A 19,594-nucleotide genomic window follows, 5' to 3' on the forward strand; every position below is an offset into this window, starting at 1 on the left:
GTCTGAAACTCTCTTTTTGTTCATTGTTCTAGGGATTGCTCAGTCAGAACACTTTTGTATATTGTCATTTTTTTAAATTAACATCTTTGGCCAGAGAGATGGCTCAGTAGTTAAGAGCACAGGGGACCCAGGTTCTATTCCAAGCACCCACATGGCAGTTCAGTTATCTGTAACTCCAGTTCTGGGGGGGATCTAATGTCTTCTGCTGGCCTCTATGACTACTGTGTCAATGTGGTACAATTACATGGAGGCAAGACAGCTGTGCACATAAAATAAAAACAAATACTCTATTTTTTGTTGTTAATTTTGGAACTGTGGATTATCTAAATTTTTCTTTTAATTTCCATTTATTTGAACAGTTCTTACATTTTCTGAGCCTCTGTTAAATTCCTTACTTTGTTCTACCCTTTTTTCTTTACTTTGAATCCTGTATGCCCACTGCCTAGATTTGTCAGTTGTTTGCTTGAAAGGAATTCACAGACATGATGGCATTTTACTTTTAAGTACCTCTCCTAAAAATTACTATTATATTTTCCAGTCTAAGCAAAACACCGAGTCATATCTAAACCACACCCACTTCAATTTCAAATTCCCTTCAAATGCTTTTTATTACTGTGAGTTGGGCTACAAAGCAATTAAATTTTACATATTTACATTGCATTCAAGTTTTTCTTTATCTATTTTGACAGGAACATCTTCCCCACCTCCACTTTACCTTTAACAATGAGTCCTTAAAAAATATTTAGGTTTATTTTATGTGTATAAGTATTTTGGTTGAATGTATATATGTATGCCACATGTGTGCTTTGTTCCCCCAGAAATCAAAAGAGGGTGTTGTATCCCTTGAAACTAGAGCTCTGAATGGTAATGAGCTGCCACTTGAGTATTGGGAATTGAGCAGCAATTACTCTTAACTTTGAAGTCATCTTTCCAGCCCCTAACATTGATTTCTTGAATCAGTCGTCCCAAGCAACTCACATTTTAGAAGTCTCTCTTAATATGGGATTTAACTTTTATCCATTACATTAATTGCAAATGAGAAGTTAGGTCGTCAGGCAAGAATCTCTCACAGGCAGTGCTGGATACTTTATCACAAATCAAATCAGGAAGCACTTACTGGCTTGTCTTATGTATTATATGAAACTACACTTTACTATGTGATTAAAGGAGATAACTAGCCAGGTATGGTTGACAACCTGTAATCTCAGCATTCAGAGTCAGAGACAGACAGTATCATGACTCCAAAGCTAGCCTGAGATCCTGTCTCAAAACAAACAAAACACAAGGGTGCACAGTGTGCATACACACTGAAGGTAGATGGTCACTGCCAAATCTCTTCATTATAAATGTACAGTTTATTCACCTAATGACTTTAGCATTTGTTGATGATCCTTGCCTGAATCCATTTTACTATGTACTGCAAAATTAGGGTTTTTTTTTAATTCTATCATCTTTCAATTGCCATCCTTCTGTAAAGAATTCTGCTATCAATTAAGGCGGAACTATATTTCCTCCCCCAAAAGGTATAAATTCTTAATCTTTGCCTTTAATTACTAGATTAATTACTAAATTTCAGAACAAAGAGTTAGTGAAATAATCACCTTTGGTAGTAACAGAATATTTGTTGTGTTTTTCATGTTGTTGTGGACTCATGAGGTTTTATTTATTAGAAATTTTAGAATTCAGCTGGTCCATGGTAGTACACATCTTTACGCCCAATACTCGGGAGGCAGAAGCAGGTGGATCTCTGAGTTTGAGGATAACCAGAGGTATACAGAGAAATCATGTCTTAAAAGGAAAGAAAAGAAATTTTATACTTCAGCTAGTCATTGTTTTATGATCGAGTTATCCTGGATTTGGTCATTGGATCCCATATATGTATATGTGTATGTGTGTATGTATATATTTATGTATGTATGTGTTCGAGGCCGTGGGAGTCGCAGGTGACAACTAGTATTCAGATGTCAACCCACCAAAGGAATGATTCTCTGATGGAGGAGAATCCTGTCCTGGCAGGGCCTGTGGGTCCACCAGCACTGGAAACTGCTGCTCCTGTCTATAATTTCACATGTGCAAAAGCAACTATAGTGTCTCCCCAGTACCTGCACTGTAGTGTTTAATCTCATAATTATATCTCATTTTTATATCTCATATATATATACATATATATATATATGGACATTTATATCCGTGGGTGATCAGGAAGATGATGTCTCATTAACTGTATAGTTTTAATATATAGAAAATATACTAGCATATTTCATAACTAGATCTGTAAGACACTTAAAAACCTTATTTGTTCCTTTTATTCAAGCTACACACAATTAGCTCATTTTTACCTTAGAGCAAGTTCAAACTAGACTGAATGTTCTGTAAATGGATCGTAAGTTAAAAAAAAATTACAGATATACACAAGGTCAGAGTTGCAGGTGTCTAGCCAAGGTTTTTAACACTAAGCAACCTAAAAAATCATGCCAATTCTGTGCTTATCAAGTCTGACTGATAAAGACCTATGTCTAGCAGCTTGTCTCACTGGACACAGTGCCCCCAGCCTCAGGTCACAGTCTTACACCAGAAACCTTGAAACCTTGCATTGCCATGGTAAATGGCTCTGCTTCTTATCATGTTTATCCAAGGAGTGTGTTATGACCAATGAGATGTAACTCAACTTTTCTCTTATTGCCTCAAGCCTCCTGTAAAAAATGTATTCAAGTTAGGTGAACAAAGAAGAGAGAATTGGAACAGAGAATTGGAGCCAATGATTTAGGATATAGAGAATTGGAACTAAAGAGAATCAGAGACAATTAGATCAATGGAATTAGAGCTGCAGAATAATAAAAGAGAATGACCCTGAAATCATGTGTTAAGTTATTACAGCAATCTTTCAATCCTCACTCCTGAGATGTCTTCTCTGAGTTACCCTGGGTAGTGGCTTGAGAACTGGACTTTTAGACTGCTAAATGTCTGTCTGTCTGTATGTATGTATGTATGTATGTGAATTGTTAGTTTAACAATGGCTGTCTATCAAAGGAAGGTCCAAGAATTTAGTAATTGTTCAGTTCATGAGGCTGGGTGTCTCATTTGATCTTCAGTATATGCCATACTCCCAAAGAAGTAGGCTCTAATAACAGTGAAGGAATGAACTTGCCAGTGAAAATGAGAAAGGAGAGAGAGAGAGAGAGCTCTTCCTTCTTTATATAGGCTGTCAGCTGAAAGTATGCCTAGATCAAAGATGGGTCTTCTCGCTTCAGATGATTTAGTTAAGAAAAAAAGTCCCTCACAGGTAAAGCCAGCCACTTGTGTTTTAGTTAATTCCAGATATAGTCAAGTTGACAACTAAGAATAGCCATCACAAATCTACCTGTTATCAACTTGACACTCAATCATATCTCCTTAAGTCATGTTTAATTTCCAAATGAAAATAATAACCAGGTCATAATTACATCTAACATGATATAACTATCTCTTATATAACCCCAAATGCATTATAAATTTTAGAATAGGTGGCAGTGTCCCTTGAGAGACATTCTTTTAATATCAGACTTGAATATGGTAACCACTAATATTCTCTTAATCGATATTACATTACAAAGAAATAGGAGAAAGAAAATGGAAATATCTATACAAATACATTCTTAAAATTTGACAGAAACACTCGTGTCAATTATAATTCTTGTTTCTGAAACTGGTCACATGGCTTTCATTGTTATTTATAACTACCTTCCTCTAGTGACCCTTCTATATTTCCTCCACCCTCAAAAAACACCTCAGTAAGTCTTGACTCTTTTCTTGGAGAAGTGATCCATACCCAAAGGGTATGGAAGAAGTGCTCCAATTAGTCAGTCTGCCACCAGGTCATTAGCTGATCACCCCCAGGGAACGGTAGGCTCGGTGTTTGTCTCTACTGTTGTAAGATCTGGCCCTCAGCAGCAGCTGTAGCCAGGTTAGCTTCGGTGAGTGGACGACCATGCTGTCTAGCCAATGCATAACCTCTGTCTCTGCCACCATGGCCACTTTGTTCGTGGGCACGTTGGGCAATGACAGGGATGGCTGGGGAAAGAGGCTGAGTATTTATAGATTGGACTATCCTGCTTGATTACTGAACTCCTCAGCTGAAGTCACCTTTTGATGAGCATTTACATGGGTCTCAAGTATCTTCACATCCTTCTTCCATTTGGAGAAATCTATCCACTTCTTTCCCAGTTCTCACCAATTTTCCAATCATGTTCTTTATAAGCTCCTGACCATCCAGCTAGTCCATCAACTATAGCCCATGGATCAGTGAACAATCACACATCTGATCATTTCTTCTTCCAGACAAAATATATGGACATGTGTTCTGCCCACTGTGAAGAGTTACCTTCACTGGTGTCTTTCAGGGCTGTCCCAGAAAGGGACTGTAAGGCTGTAGCTGTCCACTTCTGGGTGGTTCCTGCATAATGTGTGGAACCATTAGTAAACCAGGCTGTAGTCTTCTCTTCCTCGGTTAACTTATCATAGGGCACACCCCATGAGGCTATAGGTACATACTTGGCAGCAGATGGCATTGTAATGGGAGTAAAAACAATAGGCATTTGGGTAACTTCATGTAACTTGTTTGTGCCTCAGGGCCTGCAAGGACTCAACCACATATGTACTCCATTTGATAATGGATTGCTGTAATATGAAGGGGCCAGCTTGCTTATTGGGATTTCTGTCCTGCCCGTTACCCCACAGCCAGCAAGCCCCAAAGAAAATCACACAGAGGACTCCATAAGATTATAAACTGATTGGCCCATTAACTCAGGCTACTTATTATCTCTTATAACTTATGTTAGCCCATTGTTTTTATCTATGTTAGCCGCATGGCTCAGTACCTTTCTCAGCGGGGCAGCTTATACCTTGCCTCTTCGGTGGTCTGAGCAGAACTGCAGTAAGAGCTTCCTCCTTCCCAGAATACTCCTGTTCTCATTGCTCCACCTCTACTTCTTTTCTGGTTGACCTGCCTATACTTTCTGCCTGGCCAATCAGTGTTTATTTAAAACATGATTGACAGAATACAGACAATTCTCCCGCACCAAAAAGATAATATTTCAGGTTAAGGGAATGGGAGTACATCTTCTACTGAGGGTGGAGAGACTACTTTCTCAGGTGAGATAAACCCTTGAGAATCTGAGGGTTCAGAGTTCTCGATTCAATAGGATCCTCTCGCACATCCCCATCCTACACAAGAAACAGAAGTTGGTACAAATTACAGAATCCCCCTCTTTTTTTCAAGACAGGGTTTCTGTGTGTAGCCCTGGCTGTCCTAGAACTCACTCTGTAAACCAGGCTGGCCTCTGAACTTGGAGATCTATTTGCCTATGCTTCCTGAGTGCTAGGATTAAAGGTGTGCGCCACCACGGACGGCATGGCAGTATTCTGTTCTTAACCAATTAATGCTCATACTTTAACTGCCTACACTCGCAAAGGCTGGGACTTGAATTTTCAATGTAACGAGGACTTTGGTTTGATTTTCTGCAACTTGCGCTCTGTGAGTGCTGGAGAGAATATACTCTTCTAGGGCACACTTACAAAGCTGTAGATTGTTTATATATATGTACATCTGGAGCCTATCAATTTTATTACTGAGTTCATTGTTTTCCTTTACAATATTCTGAGATGCTAGAAGTTGGTTAATTTTATCACAGAGCTCATTCTTTTCCTTTTTGTCAGTTTACCCAGAGATGATCCAACTAACTTGAATCATCATTGTCTTATTTTTTTTCCTACAATGTCAAAAACTATATACAGAGTCACCAAATCTCACAATTGGTGAATCAGAATAGTCAAATACATTTATCTCCTTAAATTTGTAATATAGTTCACATAGTGGACTTTTGGTATTTTACAAGCTTCTAAGAGGCTTCAGTAACTGGAGAGGCGTCAATAACTGTAGGTGTTGGCAAATTGGAAAGCCTGTTCCAGATACTTAAAAGATTCATCCTTGTACTTTTCTTGCTCTAGAACCACATCTGATACCAAAATCTATATTAATCAGGGTTCTCTAGAAGAACAGAATATATTTTATTAGATTTTTTAGACTGGCTTGCAGGCTATGGTCCAGCTAGTCTAACAATAGCTGTCTATCAAGGGAAGGTTCAAGAATCCAGCAGTTGTTCAGTTCATGAGACTGGATATCTCAGCTGTTCTTCAGTATATGCCAGAATCTCAAAGAATTAGCTTCTAATGCCAGTGAAATAGTGGACTTGTCAACAAAAAAGAGAGCTAGCAGACAGTAAGCTTCCTTCTTTCCTTTATTTAAGCAGCCAGCAGAAAATGTGGCCCAGATTAAAGGTGGAGCTTCCCACCTCAAAGGATACAGATTAAAAGTGGCACTTCCACTTTCAAATTAATTAAGAAAAAAAATTCCTCACAGGTGAACACAGCCACTTGGATTTTAGATAGTTCCAGATGTAGTAAAGTTGACAACAAAGAATAGGTACCACACCAGGTGTGGTGATAAATTGTTGTAACCATAGCACTCATTGGGTGAAGGCAGAAGGATCAGAAGTTCAGGGGTGTCCTTGGTTACCGTAATAAATTCATAGCCAGCCTGAAATTCATGAGAGTTTATCTCAAAAAAACCTTCTCTACAAAAATGTAAAATACCACTTAAGGGAACTGGAGAATGATCAGAAGTATGCAGAAGCTGGTGCTAAGTGGATCATTGGAAGAAGGAAACATCACTGGAGTGAATTTCCTCCTTATAATGACTGCTTACCTGAGAACTATCCAGTCAAGTTGTCTTGGATAGAAACATGTAATCATGGGTTGAGAAATCAGAATTCAGAGTAACCACCACACTTAGGAACCTGTGAGTGGAAATCAGCGAAAATCAAGGGGCCTAAGTTTGAGCTGAACTGCATTAACTACTAAAATTTAAAAACCAGAATGCTTGTGCTGGGGAGATGGTTTAGTAGTGCTTTGGGTCCCCTAAACTCATGTAAATGTCAGGTGTATGTGACTGCTTGCCTGTAATTTTCAGCCGAAAAGCAGAGACAGGATCCCAGGAGTAGGCTGGATAACTAGATATGGATTCTGTATTTGATTGAGAGACCTTGCCTCAAATGAGGAAGGTAGAACAATGGAGGATGATTCGCAACATCAACCTTGGACCGCTACACAAATGGAAACATACACTCAGACCCAGGCAAACACCCATACACACATGTAAATCACATACACATAGACATGACAAGAATATGAAAATCAGACTTCTTTCTTGGAAGATAGCAGAATTCAAAATAGGACAGTATATCACTGTGATATTAAGGCAAGACAAAAAAGAAAAATGTAACTTACTTGAGCAGGTGTCAGAGTCAATCATTTTTTTCCCATAGATAGTAGCTGTTTTTAGCTCATCTGATATGTGTTGTAGGTACAAAGGCATCAAATCAATGGATATAGTTGTAACAAAAAAAATTACAGAAACAGGCAGTGGGTTACATTAAACTAGTAGGCCATTTCTGCCCATCCTTGTTTAAAAGAAAAACCAGTTGTTGGAGACCCGCCCGAAGACAGACTAGATGCTGTAATCAGCAGAGAAAGATTTCAGAGTAATAAATTGTGTCTGGAATGAAGGAACAAATCAGTAGTCCTAAATTCATTCACATTAAGCATAAATAGATGAAATATTTCTGGGAAAAAGCAGATTGTAGACAACTGTTGTTGAGTTTTTTTACTCTTTGCTCTTCTCAGGCCCACCACCCAGCTCCCAAATAATCACATGGTGACTTATTATTATTACTTATAAATGCCTAGCCTCAGCTTGTCTTATTTTTAGTCAGCTTTTCTTTAATTATCCCGTCTACCTTTTGCCTCTGGGCTTTTACCTTTCTCATTTCTTTATATCTTTTCTTCGCTTCTTACTCCATGGCTTGCTGTGTAACTGGGTGACTAGCCACTGGTGTCGTCTTTCCTCCTTTACTCTTTCCTCCCTCTTTTCTTTTTCGTCCTATTTTCTCTGCCTGCCAGTCGTGCCCATCCCTCTCCTGCCTAGCTATTGGCCATTCAGCTATTTATTAGATGGTATTAGCCATTCATCTCTTTATTAGGCCAATCAGGTTTTTTGGACAGGCAAAGTAACACAGCTTCACAGAGTCAAACAAATGCAGCATAAAAGAACACAACAGTGGTGGTGCACACCTTTAATACCAACACTTGGGATGCAGGGATAGTGTGAGTTTGAGGCCAGCCTGGTCTACAAAGCAAGTTCCAGGACAGCCAGGACTGTTATACAGAGAACCCCTGTCTCAAAGGAAAAAAAAAAAAAGAATGCAACAGATCTTTGCATCATTAAATATTCCACAGCATAAAATAATGTAACATATCTTCAAGTAATATTCTACAACAAACTACACTATAAAGCAAAACCCAAGGTCAGGCATGGTGACACACATGCTTTTAATCCCAGCTCCCGGGAGAAGAGGCATGGGAGTCTCTTTGAATTCAAGACCAACCTGGTCTACATATTGAGTTCCAAGCTAGTCACGTATACACAGTGAGACCCTGTCTCGAAGGAAGTAAAAAAGTTATAGGCAATTAAGAGCCACCCAGCATGGATGCTGGGAAGTGAACTTGTGTCCTTGGCAAGAGCTAGAAGTACTCTTAACTGCTGAGCCATCTCACCAGCCCCAAGATAATTTTAATATGACACAATGAGATTGAAAGGCTAATACTGTCGACAAGTATAAAGGAATGTTGGGGTGACAATACTAATATGAAAAAATAGAATGAGATGCAACATGTTAACAGATAAGACATTTTAAGGGCTGGGGATGTGGATCTGTTAGGACACTTGCTTAGCATGTGCGAAGCCCTGGTCCAATACCAGTACCAAAAAAAACCCCACATTTTAAAATGATAAGGGTGAATTCATCAGGAAGACATTAACATTCATAAATATATACATGTCCAACTACAGAACTATAAAAATAGAGGAAGAAAAATTATGAAGATTAAAGAAAGCATTCTATAAACCCACAGTAAGTCTGGGAAGTTGGTAATTCCCTTCTTGGTAATTGATAGAACTTGTTAAAAACTCAGTGAGGATATAAAGGGTCTTAACATTGATGCTGACCCTTAACCTAGTTATCATTTGCAGCGTAATATACTCAGTGACTACAGAGTACCCATTCTTGCCAAAGGAAGAGTGATACAGCTCAACACTGAATCCTTTAATGGAGTGTAAAACAAGTCTTAGTAAATTTTTGAGGCTTGATTATATTCTCTAATCAGAATGAAATTAAATTGGGAATCATAACCATAAGATAGAAAAGGTCCCACATATTTGAAAATTAACACATTTCTAAGTTACCAATGAATTAGGGGAAACATCCCCACAAAAATTTAAAATATTCTAGGTATGAATTACAATGAAAATAATGTAAGATTTGTGTGATGTGCCTAAAAGACTGCTTAAAAGGAAAATTATAGCTCTAAGTAATTTCTTTAAAAAGAAAAATGTAGGTGGACAATGGTTTTACGTGACTTTAAACCCAGCACTAAGGAGGTAGAGGTAGGTGGATGACTTCGAGGCCAGCCTGGTCTACAGAGTGACTTCCAGAACTGCGAAGACTACACAGAGAAACCCTGTCTCCAAAAAAATAAGGAAGAAAAGGGTGATCTAAGGTTTTTCCTTAGAAAGCTAGAAAAAGAAGCGCAAAGTAAACCCAAAGCAAATAGAGGGAAGGGGGTGATAAATGTAAGTTATAAGTCAAACAATAGAGAATTAGCAGGTAAAAATTAGTTCTTTGTTATATACAAATGGCTAATCCACAAAACTGATGATCTAGCTATACTAATCAAGATTATCAGTTTGAAGTCAGACTGGGCTACTTGTATATGATGCAAGAAAGTCTCACCAACATGACTGCCCAAATGTGAGCAAACAAGGATACTAACAGTAGATACATCAAAATGGATAGGGAAAAGCACGCAAGGCTTCAACCCTCACAGAGAACTACAGGATAATGAGGAAAGCTGAGAGTGGGAAAGGTGGTCTTGTCCCTGAGGGAAGTACACAAAAATTGGTTGTCCAGTGCCAACCAGTCAGCACTGAAGGCCATACATACAAGTAACATTATGTGGACTAAAATGGTTATATTTAGGAACATATATGTGTGCCATAACAATGAAAGAACAGACCATAAATTTGAAGGACAGTAGGAAGGGGTATTATGGAAGGGTTTGGAGGGATAAAGGGGGAAAAAGAAATGTGATGATGATATACTCTCAAATACTAAAAATATTTTTTCAAGGTTTATATGTATACCACATGAGGGCCTAGTGCCTGTGGGGACCAGAAGAGGGTATCAGATCCCCTGGAACTAGAGAGAATGTTACAGATGGTTGTTAGCCACCTTGTAGATGCTAGAAAATGAACTCAGCTCCTCTACAAGAGTAGCAAATGCTCTTAACCACTGAACCATTTGTCCAGCCACTCAAAAAATGTTTTAAACCACACTAAGTTACCAATGTCCACCATAAAGGAGATTATTGGTAAAGACCCCTCAGACATTGGAGGGACTTTAAGAGAATATTATTATTTTTATTATTTTATTATTTTTCCATTCAAAAATTTCCACTTCCTCCCCTCCTCCCATTCCCCCACTCACCCTCCTCCCTCCTCCTCCAGCCTGTGTACCCTGCCCTGTGGGAAGTCCAAGGCCCTCCCCGCTCCATCCAGACCTAGGAAAGTATGTATCCAAATAGACTAGGGTCCCAAAAAGCCAGTACATGCAGTAGAAACAAGTCCCAGTGCCTTTATCAATGGCTTCTCAGTCAGCTCCCATTGTCAGCCACATTCAGAGAATCCAGTTTGATCACATGTTCATTCAGTCCCAGTCTAGCTGGATTTGGTGAGCTCCCATTAGATCAGGCACACTGTCTCAGTGGATGGACCTTAAGAGATTATGACTAACTGAACAAGTTGACTAAAACTGAAGAGGAGGGATTTGAAAAATAGAACTTAAAACAGATATAATAGGGTACTGAAGAGGTGGGTCAGTGGTTAAGAGCACTGGCTACTCTTCCAGAGGACCCGTGTTCAATTCCCTGAACCCACATGGCAGCTCACAACTGTCTTATTACTCCAGTTCCAGGGGATCCAATACCCTTACACAGACATATGTAGACAAACACCAATGCAAATGAATCATTTTAAAATCTTATATGTGAGGAAATAAAAATTAACCTTTGTTGTAGCAAAATTAACTTACTGTCAAAAACTTTAGTCAGAAGTCAGGCATGGCATGATCGTATATGTCTGTAATCCTTGTACTTGGAGGGTAGAGTGACCGTGGATTATAATTGAGGCCAGCCTAGACTACTTAGTAAACCCAAGGTCAACATAGGTCACAGGGTAAGACCCTGTCGCAAAAAAATACAGCCTCTCAACTTCCTTCCCAGAGTTCCTGCCCAGAAGTTCCACCTATCCCCGTCTCTCCGCCGCCTAGCTATTGACTGTTCAGCTCTTTATTAAACCAGGCAAAGGTACCGTAGGTAGATGAGGTTAAAAACAGAGACAAATCTTCACAGTGTATGGAAATAGTATCCCACAACAAATTGTGTCACATGTGTAATTCCAGCATTCATGAGATTGAAACAGGAGGATCTCAAGTTTGAGACCAGTCCAGGCAAGTTGGGGATACAACTTTGTGGTAGAGTACTTGCCTAGCACATACACAATGCACTGAATGGATTCAGCTTCCTATATAGTGTAGAAATGGGAACAACTGTGAATATTAAAGTTACTGTTAAAGTAGGCCAGTTATAAGAAAGAATAAAAAATTATGTTTAATAAAGGGTTTCCATTTAAAATATATGAATAACTACTATAATTCAATAAGATAATCTAATTTTATACAGTTGAACCTTTTTTTCTACTGTTTGTGTGGGTACACAAGTGTGGTTGAGTGTGCAGTGTTATGGAGGCCTAAGGTTAATGTGGGGAATCATCCTCTTCCACCTATTCATTGAGGCAGGGTCTCTCAATCAAATCCAAAGCTTGCCAATATGGCTAGACTAGCAAACCATCTTGTTTCTGCAATCTGAAGAATTACAGGTGGGCTACCACACCCACCTGACATGAGTTTCTGGGAATGTGAACTCTGGTCATTGCTTACTTTCATGGCATATGTGGCAGATGGTTATTCACTGAAACAAATTGCCAGCCCCCAAAAGGGGTACTGTTTCAATGGATACTTCATGAAGGGAAGGTTATTTGAATCTTGACATTGGCTTTAGTGAAATGCAAATTGTAAACACTCTATGGTGTCACTGCATCCCCACTGGAATGGCCTACTTTAAAAACTGATAACAAGGGCTAGGGCTTTTGTTTGGTAATAGAGTGCTGGAATGCTGACCTGGCATGTGTGAGGTCATAGGTTTGATTCCCAAATAAACAAAAATTCCTGACACCACCAGATGTTGCTGATAATATACAATAGGACTGGCTAGAACGGATGAGAGGGAGCTTACCATTGCTATGTTTATGTCTTGCTAAGAGTGTTACACAGCTGCATGCACTTAGCAAAAGTCATCTGTCTCAAAAAAAAAAAAAAGAACGGATTGCATATATGAGGCCCTGAGTTCAACCTCCAAGGCTACATAAAAATAATCTGTTGGACTTATGGATGGGTGGATGCTGTTGATATTGGGACAATGTAGGTAATGAGTGTACAGACATTTTTGTATTGTTTTTGATTTTCTTGTGTATTTGAAGATTTTCTATATAATATGTTAGAAATCACTTGAAATTTTTTTTTCAGTTTTGGCGTGTTTTTTTTCCTTTTTTCTTTGTTTAACAGAATTTCCCTGCATAACCCAGACTGGCCTTGAGATTAGACTTTCCTTGTCTCAGCCTCCCAGTAGTTGGGAATACAGAGGTACAATACCAACCTAGCTTTCTCTTTACTTTTTAGATTAAAACATTTTGATGATCATGAAATCAGGTCTGGACCTGGAGAGATGACTTGGCAGTTAAGAACACTTGTTGCTCTTAGAGGGACCAGGTTTTATTTCCAAGCACCCACATGGGGGCTCACAACCTCCTGTCATTCTACTTCTAGGTGATCTGATGTCCTCTTCTGGCTTCCAGGGGCACGAGATATATATGTGGTACACAGAAATACATGCAGGCAAATCATTCATAAACACAAATTTCTTTGAAAGAAATCACTCCTAAATTATTCTATCCTTCTGATTCATTTCCCTTGTTTCTTATACTAAGGATTAGCATGTTGCACCCATGCCAGTTGCTGCCTCAGTCTTTTTTTTTTTTCAGTTTACTTTAACTTACACTTTCCTCGAGATCACACCCCATTAGCATAATGATCTTCTTTTCTTCGGGCTACATGCAGCTATGTCTTCATTCTTCCTCCCATTGCTGACCCCCTTGTGTAGATGAACAATGCTTTTTCAGTCTGACAGTTTCCTGTGATTGGACATTTGGGTCATTACAGACTTCTTTTCTGGGAAATGCTGCCGTACTGGAAAACACTGTATAGTATATGTGTTGTTTTGTGTTTTGTGTTTTGTGAAAAATGTTTCAGAAACTATTTTAGTTTCTGAACTCTTACCATCTGTTTTCTTATTGTTTATTGATGAGTCTCATAGGATTTCTCTGAAATACTGCCTGCTTTCTCTATGGACAAAATTGGAGTCTATATGATATTGGTTCTTTGAACCCCCATCCCCTGTCCTGAAGAGCCTCTGGGGTTGGGATATGTAGTCTGCATGGTCTCTCTTCAGAGGGATTCTAGAAGCAGGAGTTCTGTGGAGGGCATGGCAGGTTGACAGACAGGCTTAACTTTAGGAGGATTTAGGAGGAAACAGTCTAGTTGGTCCTCAGAGGCCAAAAAAGGTGGGCTTCATGTGGAAGAAAGGAAGGTTCTGTCTAAGCATTGATGTCTTGGGAAGGGAAAAACTGAGTAACTTCAGTAGTATCAACCTCACAATTGACACTGTACACCAAACTTGATGAATTAAGACCTAACAAACAATAGGCCTGGCCTGTTTGTATTAGCATGAGAATTTGAGAGAAACTGGTAGACTTGTCTGGTCTGGTCTGATTTGAGAGCCTCTGTGGTTTGGCAGAGTGTGGGCACCATCTGCTTTATACCACCCTGTCATTTTATTTTATTGTTTGTTTTTTGTTTTTTTGTTTTTTTGTTTTTTTTTTTTGCAGACAGGGTTTCTCTGTAACCCTGCTGGCTGTCCTAGAACTTACTCTGTAGATGAGGCTGGCCTCAAACTCTCAGAGATCTGCCTGTTCTGCTTCTGCCTCCCAAGTGCTGGGATTGAATATGTGCGCCACCAACACCTCCCTGTAATATATTTTATTCTGTTACATAGTTTTTCCTTCCTACTTATAGTATATGCAAGTTTGCTAAAATTGCTTTTCTTGATTATTTGTAAGTCTGTTACTGTCTTTGTTGGAGGTTTCATCCTTTTGTGTGTCTGCAGTTGTATTTCTTAGTGGTTTGAAGAACCAGGTTGTAAATTCCCCTACACAGTTGGCTATCCTTTAGTGAAAAATTTTAAGGTTAAAGTAGCACAAATCTACTTACATATGAAAACTTGCAAGAACCCTACCTGTGGTACAGTAAATATAGTTGGAGTTATTCCAGCTTCTGGAATCAGAAGCTAGATTAGAGTGGATGGGTGAGGGAGAAGAGGTCTATTATAGAGAACTCTGTTTAAGAAGTTTTAGTATACCGGGCAGTGGTGGCGCATGTTTTTAATCCGAGCACTTGGGAGGCAGAGACAGGCAGATCTCTGTGAGTTTGAGGCCAGCAAGGTCTACAGAACATGTCCCAAGACAGACTCCAAAGCCACAGAGAAACCCTGTTTGGGATTTAAAAAGACAAAAGTTTTGGTATTATTCAGACATGGTGGTGTATGCTTATAATCCCAGTGCTTAGGAAGCTAAAGTAGAAAGGCTGATACAAGTTCATGGCCAGCCTAGATTCTGGCCTACATGATGAGTTCCAGACCAGTCTAGGCTACAGATGAAACTCTCAAAAAATAAAAGGGGTAATTTTGGTTTGATTCTCCAACACTACCTACAAGAAAAGAAGTTTATTATAATCTCAAATCTGGGAAGGCTGAGGCAGGAAGATTGTGAGTTCAAGGAGTTTTGTTGTGATGAGATCCAAAGAACTAGGGATAGAGTTGATGTTCATGTAAGGTTTCAGAGAGTTTTTTTAAGTGAATGGATATGAAAGCATGTCTAGATCACTCTGAATGACTCAGGATCAAAGGTTGCATAAAGACGATGGGAAAGAGGAGACTGGAACTGAAGGAACAGAGGCATTCTGTGAGAGGAGAGGTAGCATCCAGAGAAGCTAGCTGAAGTTGGTTTGAAACAGACTCCCTTCTGTGTTTCTAAAGATGTAAATACAGGACTGAGACATTTGGTGAGAATTATGGTAACTATTGTTGCGTTTATGGGGCAGTCAGAGCAAAGCATTCCAAACTGTGTAGCTGTGCCAACAGCAATACATTCCTGAGTAGTCTGACTGCCAGGTCTAAAGCCAATATGTGACAGTGGCTCCAGAAGATCCAGCAGGGGAGCTTTCCTGGCCTCTTCTAGTTTCTGGTGAGTGCCAAACAGTCCTAGACTTTCCTTGGCTTGTGATCACATCATTCCAATCCGCTTTGTCACATGATACTCTTGGCATCTGTGTCTCCTTTTCTCCATAGCTGCCATTGGCTTAGGGCTTATTTTGACATCACTCACTCTCCAGGGCTTAAGAGATACACATCTCTTGCTGGTCACCACTGTAACTCGTCTAAATCAAGGGTGAAAAGCTCTAAGCAAGAAGTAGGAAGGACCCCCACACACAGGACAGGTTGCAAGCACATGGGCAGTAGCAGTCAGTCTACCTCCATATGTCGTGATCACACCACAGTAGTTCATCCTAAAGTAATTTGTGATGAACTTAATGAGATACCTAGTTTGTCACAGTAACATGTGTAACATGAGGGGCCGCCCGGTACCCCACAGCCGGCAACTCCCAAGGAAAATCACTCACAAGACTCCATAAGGTTATAAACTGATTGGCCCATTAGGTCAGGCTACTTATTAGCTCTTATAACTTATGTTACCCCATTATCCTTATCTACATTAGCCACATGGGCTCAGTACCTTTCTCAGTGTGACAGCTTACATGTTGCCTCTTCGGTGGTCTGCATAGGAATGGCGGAGGGAGCTTCTGCTTCCAGAATACTCACAGTCTCTTTGCTCTACCCCTACTTCCTGTCTGGCTTTCCCACCTATACTTCCTGCCTGGCCAATCAGTGTTTTATTAAAATATGATTGACAGAATACAGACAATTCTCCCACACCAAACATGCATGTAACTCCTGGCTTGAGGTGATGGTATAGGAATCTCCTGTTGTTGCCAGCATTTAGAAGCTATAAAACAGGAAATGCTCTCATACTTCTCTGTACCATGGTCTGTGGCTGCACAAGGGAATAGAACATTCAAAAGTAAAAGTACTTTTACTTTTTTAGACTTATTTAAACAACTTTTTAAAGACTTATTTTATGTTTGTGCTGAGTATTGCCTATATATATGCCACAGTAAAGAATCAGCCTAAGTAGTTGCTTTATTAGGGTAAGATGTAGACAGAAGTTTCTGTCCAACCTGGTTCCACAGCCATTCAGTCCCAAAGAAACACATAGAGACTTATATTAGCTCACGCTTATTATTATCTAGCTCTTACAACTTAAATTAACCCACATTTCTTGTCAATGTTTAGCCATGTAACTTGGACCTTTTTCTCTGTGCAGCATTTTCATCTTGCTTCTTCAGTGTCTGGGTGGCAACTGCAGAGTGAGCCTTTCCTCCTCTTAGAATTCTCCTAGTCTGTTCATCCTGCCTATACTTCCTGCCTGGCTACTGGCCAATCAGCACTTTATTAATCCAATACAAGTGATGCATCTTTACAGGATACATGACCAATGGCAATACATTCCTGAGTAGTCTGACTGCCAGGTCTAAAACCAATATGTGACAGTGGCTCCAGAAGATCCAGCAGGGGAGCTAGAAGCATTTAGAAGAGTTCCAGAGCAGAGAGAAAGAGAAACAAACTTGAAATGTTTAACAAATACTTGTGAATGGGGACTAAGAAGTTTGAAGGTCAGCATAGGCTTTGATATGCAGCCATGGCCACTTGTTTGTTTCCTGGCCATCCAGAATCCCAAAATAGCCACACAGAAACTGTATTAATTAAATCACTGCTTGACCCATTAGCTCTAGCTTCTTATTGGCTAACTCTTACATATTAATTTAAACCATTTCTATTAATCTGTGTATTGCCACGTGGCTGTGGCTTACCAGATAAAGTTTCAGCGTCTGTCTCTGGCAGGGCTACATGGCTTCTCTCTCACTCTGCCTCTTTTCTCCCAGCATTCAGTTTAGTTTTCCCCACCTAGCTCTGTTCTACCCTATCAGGTCAAGCCAGTTTCTTTATTAACCAATGATATTCACAACATTACAGAGGGGAATTCCACATCACCTTCCCATTTCTGTTTAAATAAAAAGGAAGGTTTTAATTTTAACATAGTAAAATTACATATACCAAGACAGGTATCAAGCAAGAGTTATAGTTACAATATTTATATCTACTTTATCTTTTATCATAATTAACAAAAACTATATCTACTTTCTATCTGTTCTTCAACTCCATTAAAGAAACAGAAAGTGCATTGTAAGCAACTTCTAAAACTCTAGAATTGACAGAGACATCTCGCTGCCTGGACAGTCACCCAAAGTTCTTTTGTAATGTTGGGGCATCTATCTTCAGTCTACTGGCCCATAGTATCAGAAAGACTTTTTCATGAAACAGGAAATTTGAAGAATTGTTCTACCTTGTAATGGCAAAGTCCATCAGTTGCTTTCTTCTGTGTCCTGCAGAATGTCTGGCAAATGTTCATGAAGCAGGAACGCCGAAGGATCGTCTCACCTTCTTTAGGCAGCTTCAGCAGTCATTTCTCTGTGGGTCCTGCATGTCCAGTTTACAGCATAGCATCAAGCAGTCCAGGCAAGAGCAGTTTCTTGTCCAAATGGCTAACAAACTCCATAAGGAGCCTCTTTGATGTCCATCATCCTCTTGAAGTAGATTGGTGCTGCCAGGAGCAGGTGTGTCTCATTGTCATGAAAACTCCTAAATTATTAAAACATTTTAAATGCCGTCTGTATTCTGTAGCTGTTTGAAGTGGTTGAAGAATACCTATCTATCTGAACCTATACCTATATATCTCTGTACATCTAGAAAACCTAACACAACTACAAACTTGACTATTATAGATGAATATCTATTAACCTATACTTCTTAATTATACATTACATTTTTAAATGAGCTGCACAATTACAGTACCTTAACCAAGAGCAGAAATATATATACACAGCCTAATAAAATGGATCTTAAATTCATATCAATAATCCATGATCCATACCCATGCAAATCTCTATAGCATATCCCTCTTTAAATGTAAAGAAATATTTACAAACAATATTTGGGAATATGGGCATAGTTCTCTCCAAACTGCTTTCTGCTTTTTGTTGGACAAAATAATTTTTTGAGGGGTTTTCAAGGTGACCTTTCAGCAGGTCTTGGTCCATCAAACAACATTAGTCTGGAATTATTCCAAAGGTTCTCATCCTCTGTGGAAACAAAGAAGAACCTCTTTTCCAAAGCAACATGTTCTTAGACCCAAATTTTGAAGACAAGATATCTTTAAAGTATATATGTTGGTTACTTAGCTCCTTCATAGTAAAAAAGAAAAAAATCAAAGAAAACACAACAATATATCCAATCCAGACTCTGTATATGCCATCTTTATGTGGCTTATTTGTTTTTACTCTATTACTTTTTAGTATTTATTTCATTATCTTTATTCCTGTAATCTATGATTGTCTGTACTCTGTCTCTTTAAAGACTTAGTTTTATTTTTTATAAACCATTTACTTCCTTTTATAACTGTCTATACTTTTTTTTCTTCTTTCTCTCAAGCCAATGTACATTTATCCAACACTGTGACCCATTTAGAGGTCTTTAATGTCTGAATCTGTCCTATTGTGTATCTGTAATTCTTTTCTGTCCGGGAGCATTTCTTAAAATGCTAAGCGCTTCTAAGGCTGCTTTGCCTTTTGGCTCCACCCAGTCCAACATGGTGAGGCAGAGGTCTATTTAGCATGAGCCATGGTTACATGTGCCCCATTTTCAGGCACACAGCAGGTCTCTTACCATTAAGCAAGTTGTAGCAGTCTGCTCACAAACCCCATTTAAAATGCTCCATAACTGGACCTCCAGAAAGAGTCGGAGTTCATGCTGGCAGCACAGCCCAGGAAACCGCCATTTCAAAACCATGTGGCTTTTTTTCTGCTATGGCTGAATCAGTAAGACCTCTCTTAAAGGAGTTACAGCATTAAGCTATGCTTAACTGTTTAGTTTTTTTGTTTGTTTGTTTTTTTGTCTAGAATTCCTTCCCAAACTCTCTCAGGTTTTAAGTGTATTTTAGTCGACCATGTTGGCATGCTAGTTTGTTGTATGAGGACACTTG

The 19,594-nt window shown here is 39.2% G+C and overlaps 1 protein-coding gene across 3 annotated transcripts in view; it reads left to right on the forward strand.

Moving 5' to 3' along the window:
* Positions 1–19,594, forward strand: part of Mecp2 (methyl-CpG binding protein 2) — a 73,234-nt gene that overhangs the window by 21,417 nt on the left and 32,223 nt on the right. The window contains exon 2 of one of the 3 annotated variants that reach the window (XM_085684868.2): positions 17,946–18,170. The exons of the other annotated variants lie outside the window; for them this stretch is intronic. The gene's annotated coding sequence lies outside the window, so the exon portion shown is untranslated. The remainder of the gene's footprint in view (positions 1–17,945; positions 18,171–19,594) is intronic. 3 annotated transcript variants of the gene reach the window in all.

Source organism: Myodes glareolus, chromosome X (assembly GCF_982192425.1).
Source record: "Myodes glareolus chromosome X, mMyoGla1.1, whole genome shotgun sequence".
Classification (NCBI taxonomy): Eukaryota; Metazoa; Chordata; class Mammalia; order Rodentia; family Cricetidae; genus Myodes; species Myodes glareolus.